Raw genomic sequence first — 10,000 nt, forward strand, 5'->3', positions numbered from 1 at the left:
TTGGTGGATTCTAGCTTGCACATTGATGATGTGAGTGCACGGATGCGGTGCGCGTGTGCAGAGAGTGCGAAGGAGAGAGAGAGAGAGAGAGAGAGAGAGAGAGAGAGAGAGAGAGAGAGAGAGAGAGAGAGAGAGACAGTATGTGGGGTGGAGCTCCTAAATCTCGCTGTATGAGTATCATGTGAGTGAGAGCTCCTTATTATTTGTATGTATAAAGAATAAGGAGATAAATGTGGGCAGCCGGACACTGGCCGATGGACACGGGCAAAGCACGGTGAGGCACACCGCCTTTACCTAACATTCTCCCACTAAAGGTTGTGTGCCGATAAGTGGTGAGAAGACTAGCCTACAGCTAGTATATACAAGAGGTGAGAGAAGAAGACTCTCAACCTATGCCCACTGGCTCACTCCGTAACCGCTCTAGTGTAGATGCAACATGCATAGCACTACGGCTAGAGCTACGATGACACTCCTGATGCAGGTATCGAGTGACAACCTGCATGGCTCCACAATGCACAATGCCAGTGTCAGTCATCGCACGACTGACAACTCCCATTGCAAATGCACCAACCGCATAAGCAAGATCAGGTCTCGAGACCAAAAGGTTAGACATGAGAGACCCGAAAGCTAACGAAACATGCACTATGTGTGCTAACCTATCCCTGTCAGAAACCTCAGTGTCATATGCATCCTCATCAGGAACCACCTAACTATGCATCACCATGTCAGCATCCTCTGGCAAAGGAATATCTGCTGAGAATGACTGCAAAACCGAAAAATCAGCACCACTGCAATCACACACAGCTGTCTGAAGGACACTGTCGTCCTTAAACGTATCAGATGCATCATAGAACAATGCATTGGTCTCTGGCTCAACCGATGTCATCTCAACGGATGACTTGCAAAGCTGTGCATCCCCAGAGATACCACTGTCTGCGTGAACATCACCACAAGACAAATGCACAACCTGCTGTGTCTCACAACAGCCTGCCTGCTCTAATTGCCTAACCTCAGTAGGCACACACACAACTGTCTCACTGCTCTGCTGACACAAAGGCAAGGCAACATGCAACCCACTAGCAAAGGAAACCCGTCTCTGCTGTCTACATGGCTGCAACAATGTCACAGAGATAGTGCCATCTCTCACGTGACTAACATGCATCGGATATGTGCTATCAACACTAGCACCTCTAGCTAAAACAAGCTGTCCACGATGTAAAGTAAAAACGTGCTCATCTAGCACAACATGACACCCACTGTCTCTCAACTGACTCACGGAGACCAAACTCCGAGTCAAACTCGGCACATAGCGAACCTGCCTCAGCACTAGCATTGCTCCACTCGGCAATGACATCCGAACATCTCCTGCACCAACAATGTCATGGACTGAACCATGAGTCAAGCGCACATGTCCAAGCAAACCGCTAGCATACGAGCAAAAGTACTCGCGTCTCGGCGAGACGTGAAATGAAGCATCAATATCTAGCATCCAGTGCGAAGGTAATGTGCCATCGCATGACATGAGAACCTCAGGAGTAAACATGGAAGCAAGAACGACCTCACCGTCGTGTGTAGCCTCATACACAACATCTGCCTCCGATTTAGTCAAAGCTGAAGCATCCAACCTGTACTGACGTTTGCGCTGTCGCATCCTGCAAAAACAACGCCTCTGAATGTGTCCTGTGTCCACAATGCCAACAAGTGTGCAGTCTTCGTCTCTGAGACCTGCATCTCACTCTAGGCGCATCTCTGGACTGTGAGGTGCCATATCTCTGACACAACAACTGCCATAAATCTCTAGTTATACGTGCATGCATAACTATGCAATAGACTGACTCTACTAGGCTCAACATAATCGTCGACCGCGCTAGTGCATCCAAGTCCTCCCACGCACTGTCAGACATGGACTCTGGCCTCGCATCCTTGCCCTGCAGTGGCAATGCCTGGCCCAAACAAGTCAATGCATCAAGCATATGAGAGCTCCACCAAGCGAAATTTGACCCATCAAATCTCGTAACAAAGAGCTCAAACTCTGACGTGCATACTGCCATGTCTGGCAACCTGTACAACCAAAGAGCAGTATAACCAATCCAAAAAACTATCGGCAACCACACAATTGAGACAGAACCAAAACGAAAGTGCAGAATAGCTCGACGCACAAAATACACACAAGGTCTCCCACTAGAACCACAATCTGTGGGCAAAAGAGATGGATGCGGAATACACGTCGCAATCCAAACTGCCAAACACTATGGCAAACAATGCTCGAGATAACAAAACTCTCCCACCCGAGAGCAAACCACTATCTCAAGCAAAGAAGGTGACCAAGAGGTTGTAAGGTTTCCAGTTTCTGAAACCTTAAAGGTTGTATAAGCTTAATCAAACTGATATGATTATTGAAAAAGCAATGTAGAATTGTCCGACCGTGGCAAATATTGGTATTTTTGGAATCTTAAGCACAGCAAACCCCGGGCTAGAAATTTTCAGAATTGAATTCCGATAAAAACTGGCGTAGTTATGACCCCCGGAAGTTTACACTGTGAATTGAGTAAAATAGAAAAATTGAAGAGTTACAGTAATCATTTAAGCATAGAATTTATTAAAGGTCTCCCAGATATTTACAAGATATTTACCAATTAAGCAAAAATAGGTCAAATTATAGCAAAATTGACATTTTAAAAGCTGGCAGGTAATGGGAGGGTCATCACTAACCTGCCAGGGACTCATTTAGAAGCAGGGGTCGTTTTTTGACTTGCTGGGGGCTGCTTGAACTTCAAGCAACTGCTTTTTTCAGCCGGTGAGAGCTTATGAGTGCCAGAAAACTATAAATAGGACCCCTAGCTTCACATTTTACACAGACTCGGAACCTTGCTACTCTTTCTCTCATCTACAGAGAACACTACGCAGAAATCATTAGAGTTTAATCTTTAATTGATTAACCCTAACGGTAATTAACCTAATCCTCCTTAATTAGCAAGGTTAGATTATAATAAATTGTTAATAAATCAAAGATTAGGCCTATGCATGCTCCTTAAACCTCTTTAAATTACTTAATCTCTGCTGATTATTGTAATTAAGCTTAGTAATATTAAGCTGATTAATTATCCTATCATATTATGGTTGAAACTAGCCAAATTAACCATGAATTAATGATAAATACATTAATTAAGCTTAGATGAAGATGAGGTAATTATCAGAGTTGCATTAGACAGTCATTAAGCTAGGAAAATTATCCTATAATTTTCTGAGTAATTTTCCTAATTAATTATGCAGAATTACTCTGTTTTTTGAGCTATTTAAATAGGGGAAATTAGTAAATTGATTTCAATTGCTATAATATATTTATCAGTGGTTAATTGGGTGCTAAGAAACCCGTGATAATTAAGAAAAGCTCAGATAATGAATCTAGCTAATTAATTAGGCATAATTACTCTGTTTTTTGAGCTATTTAAATAGGGGAAATTAGTAAATTGATTTCAATTGCTATAATATATTTATCAGTGGTTAATTGGATGTTAAGAAACCTGTGATAATTAGGAAAAGCTCAGATAATGAATCTAGCTAATTAATTATGCAGAATTACTCTGTTTTTTGAGCTATTTAAATAGGGGAAATTAGTAAATTGATTTCAATTGCTATATTATATTTATCAGTGGTTAATTGGGTGTTAAGGAACCCGTGCTAATTAGAAAAAGCTCAGAAACTTAATCTAGCTAATTAAGTTAGGAGAAATACCCTGTTTTTTGAGTAATTTAAATAGGAGAAATTAGTAAAATGATTTCAAATGTTGTGATATATTTATCAGGGGTTAATTAGGTGTTCAAAAACCCGTGACAATTAGTAGAAGCTCAGAAACTTAATCTAGCTAATTACTTTAGCTAAAATAATTTAAATAGGGAAAATTAGTAAATGGAATTCAAATGATGTGATATATTTATCAGTGGTTAAATAGGTGTGTGACATCCTGTGTTAATTAAGAGAAGCTCAGAAAAGTAATTTAGATAATTACTTTAGCTAAAATACACTAATTTTTGAGCAAATTAAATAGGGAAAACAAGTAAATGGAATTCAAATGCTGTGATATATTTACCAGTGGTTAATTAGGTGTGTCAAAACCTGTGATAATTAGGAGAAGCTCAGAAAATTAGTTTAACTAATTATCTTAGTGAAATTACTCTGTTTTTAGGGATAAATTAAAGGGGGAAATTAGTGAATCATGTGCTATAATTACATGCTATTTTTTAGAGCTGTATGATAGGGTAAAGAGGTCATGATAATTATGTCAAGGTTAGAAAAGTAGTATAGATATTTATCTAAGTCAAATTACACTATTTTTAGCTAAAAACTAAAGAGGGAATTTAGTAAATCATGATATATGATTACATGCTATTTATCAGAGCTATGTTATAGGGTAAAGAGGCCGTGATAATTATGCCAAGGTTAGAAAAGTAGTATAGATATTTATCTAAGTCAAATTACACCATTTTTAGATAAAAATTAAAGAGGGAAATTAGTAAATCATGCTATATGACTACATGCTATTTATCAAAGCTGTATTATAGGGTAAAGAGGCCGTGATAATTATGCCAAGGTTATAAAAGTAGTATAAATATTTATCTAAGTCAAAATATACTAATTTTGGTGGAAATTTCAAGGGGGAAATTAGTAAATCATGCTATATGATTACATTCTATTTATCAAAGCTAGTTTACATAATAAAGAGGCCGTGATGAATATTTCAAGGTTAAAAAAGTAGTATAAGTATTTATTTAAGTCAAATTATCCTAAATTTAGCTGAAAATTGAAGATGGAAATTATATAACTAAGTTGGAAAATAATAATATAATTACCAGAGGTCAAAAATATCCTTATCTACTTGTGGTAATTATACCATAGTTAATTGATGAGATTAGAAATTATAATTGACCAAAAGTCCTATTTTTAGCGAATGATTAATTATAATAAATAGACCTTGTGGTCAAAAGTTTTTAGGAAAATTATAGTAAGTGTAAACCTATGATATCAAGTTGAGGAAATGAAATCTTTAAGAGAAATCAAATACAATAAATATTAAGCCCAAATAAAGTAGATTATTAGCTTAAAAGTTGATGGGAAAATTAGGAAAAAGATATAGAAAATTATAAGAAAGTTAGGAGAGCTTAGAAAACCCTTAGGGAAGTGGTGGAAAAAAGTTATCATGCCTATAAGAAATTACTAGCTCAAGAATTTATCAATTAAGACTATAAATTTAACCTTGGATCGGTTACGGTGGAATACAAAGGTTAAGTCTATATTTTGAATTATTTACCTAATGATTAGACGTCCTTTTTATAAGGATAAGAAGTTATGGCACCAAAAAGAACCCGAGCAAATCCTACATCCGATGATGAGGATGTAGCTCCAAAACAAACTAGAGCGTCGCATGACGACGAAGCCGGGCCTATGGAGAAGAGTCTTCAGACGACAGTGCAGCAGCAGATGGCCAATCGATCCCAGGTGGGTTTCCCATTATTCAATTAAGTCTTTAATTAGTGTAAGTTCTTTTATAAGTTAGCATTGCATACGTAAGAAGGATAAACTGGGTGAAAACGGAAGGTAACTTCCAGCGTGCATTTGTTTAGAATGTAGGAAAGAATTGTTTGGGTTAAAACTGGTTGAATTAGGAAAGATATGTTTGATCATCCTTAAGACAGCTTGTCTCAAGACACCTCCGACTCCTTGATATAAATTGATGATAATGATTGGCTTTCTAGCCACGGTTAAGTCGGTTACCCCCATGAACGATGAGTTTCTACTCCGTGTCATGTCTTGATGTTTCTACATAAGTTAGGATACCGTTTTTTATCCTAGGGGAGCCGCCCGGTTGTATGGGCAACTGGTTTGGTGTATGGGCACCCGGAACCTTGGGTGGGGGGTTTATCCACTCCGGATTTGAATAAGGAATGGGTGCCGTTTTTCACCCTTAGGTGGTCTTGAGACAAGAAGAGTACTGGTCATGGTTATTATGGATAATGTTTTGATTGACAGTACCCTGTCTTAAGTTTAAAGATGCTTGTTTTCTGAAAGAATGCTTTCAATGATGTCTTCAAGGAATTACTGTGACGGAAAGTTAAAAGAAACCATTATTTTAAATGTTTAAAACAATGTGATAGTAAGATAAATGAATCAGGTGTGAGTGCGGGGTGGTAAGTGGGGATTGACTAAGGTTGTCAATCATGGACGGGTGGACCTGATTAGTCAGGTAACTATCCATTCCCGTGCAGTAAAACGTTTTAGAAACTTCTCACTTGGAAGAGGAATCCACCAACGGCTGTGCCCTCACACATGTTAGGGGGAAAAAAGCGTTGGCTAAGGAAACCATAATCTGAGTGATGAAGTTATAGGGCCTAAATAAGTTTTTTTTTTTTTGTAGGTTGTTTGAATACATTGTCCTGTTTCCGCTGCGAGACAGGACTGGGTCTGCTTCTAAGGCTATAGACCCAGGCCATTGTCAATGGTAAAGGTCTATTCCTTGGATTTTTCTTGTTTAGAGACTCCGATTTTTATCAGACCTAGAGACCTGTCAAGGATCCCATCCCGATCTTGGTATAGGCGGGTTGGGGACCTTACAGAGGTCAAGCGCACCAGCCTCTACAATAGGCATACATATCTGGCAAATTTCGGCAGAGTCTCTTCTGCAACTGGAGCAAAAACTCAACAGTAAATCACAATGGAGACAACAACAAATGCCCAAATGGCCAATCCGGGAATGTACTCGTCCGGAATCACCTCACAAAGTCATACACAAAGCCAAATCGCTCTAGTCGGAGTATCACTCAACGGCGCTACAAATGACATACATATGTGAGTGAAAAACTGCTACCAAAATGTGTCAATGAATGACCAATGTGCCAGATAACCATAGCATACACAAATCCTCACTCCTACGAGAGTGGGTACAAGAACACCAAACTGACAAAACCCGTCAATGTGAGAGCCAAGCTCGATCACAAACTATGGCGAGTAATCTCCAACCACTATCCCACAAAAGCATACACAAAGGAAAAGCTCAAGACACCTGCTGGGTCGAAACCGGTATGCAAGCCAAAACACTGTAGAAGATGCCCTCAACTGCAAATGGCAACACCTATGGGAGTACTAGACTCAACCTGTAGCCGGGAGCCAAAACTGGAAGCTCCAAATGACCGAGCACACACAGCTCAAGATCCAAAAAGCAGAGCAAAACATGCTCGCAATGCACCACCCAAAAGGAAAAACACTGCACACAAATCCCGAGTGCTATAAGCAATCGCAATCTCGATTGCACCAACAATGCGCATAAAACTCGTGGGAAAATTTTGCCAGAGTTTTGTCAGTAAAACGGCCACAAAACCAGTAACCAAACTGACTGCACGCTCAAAACCATGAGCAACCAAAGCGCATCAAACCGCACTCCAAATGCATGCACCAATCTCCACACTTTGCATACATCATTGCAAACACCTGCAAATCTAGTACACAAATATCTGCTCTACTTGTGATTGCCAAAAAACATGCTCGAGGCATACATTGCCGAGCTCAAAATGCAATCACATTAGTCTCTCTGAGCATCAAACCACATAAGGCATACATTTTATCCTCCCACATGGCTTCAAAAGGGGGGTAAAACGGTAGGACACCTGCTGGAAACGCTCTCGGAAAGCTGAATTTGCCGATGCCGAAGTCGAAAGCCTGTTTGCACTCTTGAAAGTGCGCGCGCGCGGACGTGATTTCGGGAATGAAACCAGCTCTGATACCAGTTGTGAGTGCACGGATGTGGTGCACGTGCGCAGAGAGTGTGAAGGGGAGAGAGGGAGAGAGAGAGAGAGAGCACGACACAGTATGTGGGGTGGAGCTCCCAAATCTCACTGTATGAGTATCATGTGAGAATGTGAGTGAGAGCTCCTTATTCTTTGTATGTATAAAGAATAAGGAGATAAATGTGGGCAGCCGGACACTGGCCGACGGACACGGGCAAAGCACGGTGAGGCACACCGCCTTTACCTAACAGATGAGGTCTTTATTTGTGATCATGGATGGTACAAGGCTAATCCAGCTTTGAATTAATTCTCCAAGAAGATTCCCTATAATACTAGGCCATATGTACATGCCATTAGTATTATGGTCGGTGGTTGTTGGTCAGTGGCTGATGGTTGGACACGGTGGGTTGGCCTAGTCAATATAGCACATGCCACACACACACACACACACACACACACACACACACACACACATCTACTATATAAAGAGGCCATCTCTATGAGCCATGACATCCTATAATAAAGGATAACCATTCCCTTGTATTCTTGCCTACTAGCTCTAGTTATCTATATCACCATGTAAGCTCTACTTGAGAGCGCATGGGTGGATGGCACCATCACTTTGTAATAGTGCTAATCTAAACATTAGGAAGAGGATGGGGTCTAGGAGGCCTCTTTATTTGCCATGAGATTATGGAGGTGATTACTTGAGAGCGCATGGGTGGATGACACCATCACTTTGTAATAGTGCTAGTCTAAACTTTTTGACTTTCCAATAATCTACTTTGCATCATATCTCTCTCTATCCTCCTTGCTACTACACGATCTTATTTGATCGACATTTCTTATATGGTATCAGAACATTAGGTGATCATAACTAAAATTGTACAAGAATTACTTGTATTACCTTGCAAAATCAATCTCTTATTATTTCATCGTCTTCAAATGTTGCTTTCGGTGCTACTTTGCTATGCATTTGTACTACCCTTCACAGAATGCAAGCTTAATGGCACAAACTACACTCTGTGGAAATTCAAAGAAATTGCAATTTTAGATTTGTATGAAGTACTAGATACATTGTTGGGGGACAATGGTGTTGACCCAGAGCCAATTGCAACAAATGATCCGAAAAATCCAAGTCTTTTAATTCCTTCATATGCTACTCTTCTATGTGCATGGAAGAGAAGGAATGCAGATGCGTTATGCATGATTATCGTGTGTGTAAGTGATTATGTTATCACTTTGTTTCACTAAATCACATGAAGCGTAGAGCATATTAGCTCGCCAATATGAGGTGCACAATCACACCAAAACTCAAAATCTCAAAAATCAACTAGCTACTAAACGAGAAACTTGCTAATAGAGAGAAAATCGATTTCTTTATTAAGTAAATTAAGGATCTCCAAGATCAATTAAGGATCTCCTTCTCTCTCTCTCTCTCTCTCTATATATATATATATACTCTCTCTCTCTCTCTCTATATATATATATTATATACTCTCTCTCTCTCTATATATATATATATATACTCTCTCTCTCTCTATATATATATATATACTCTCTCTCTCTCTCTATATATATATATATATACTCTCTCTCTCTATATATTCTCTCTCTCTATATATATATATATCTCTCTCTCTATATATATAGAGAGAGTATATTATATATATATATATATATATATATATATATATATATATATATAGAGAGAGAGAGAGAGAGAGAGAGAGAGAGAGAGAGAGAGAGAGAGAGTATATATATTGAGAGGCGAAAGTGAAAAAATAGACCCGGTGGCCTCTACACCAAGACTATGCACAATGGCCTCATCATGGGGGATACACAATAGGGACACCACCTAGCAAGATATGCGGCTAGGACGCATACATATACACAATGAAGCATGCCATGGAAAACAATTTCAAGATCCACGCCCAAATGTGGAATGGGGTGATCGGAGAATAAGGTGAGAGGAGTGGTGAATGAGTGAGAATGGGCTTGCTACTCGTGCATGTTAGTAAGGAAGATAATGAGGTAGGGGAAACTTGCGAGTATGCTCACTTATCATACAAGAGGTGGCGAATCCGCACACCTAAAGATGGAAGTAGCAAGATGATAGGAATATGAGAGGGAGAGAGAGAGTGTGTGTGTGTATGGTGGTGAATCCGCACACCTTTACATAATCAGAAAAAAAAGACAAGGAACAAGCATATACCATACTC

This window comes from Adiantum capillus-veneris, chromosome 13, assembly GCF_014529385.1.
Source record: "Adiantum capillus-veneris isolate H3 chromosome 13, ASM1452938v2, whole genome shotgun sequence".
Classification (NCBI taxonomy): Eukaryota; Viridiplantae; Streptophyta; class Polypodiopsida; order Polypodiales; family Pteridaceae; genus Adiantum; species Adiantum capillus-veneris.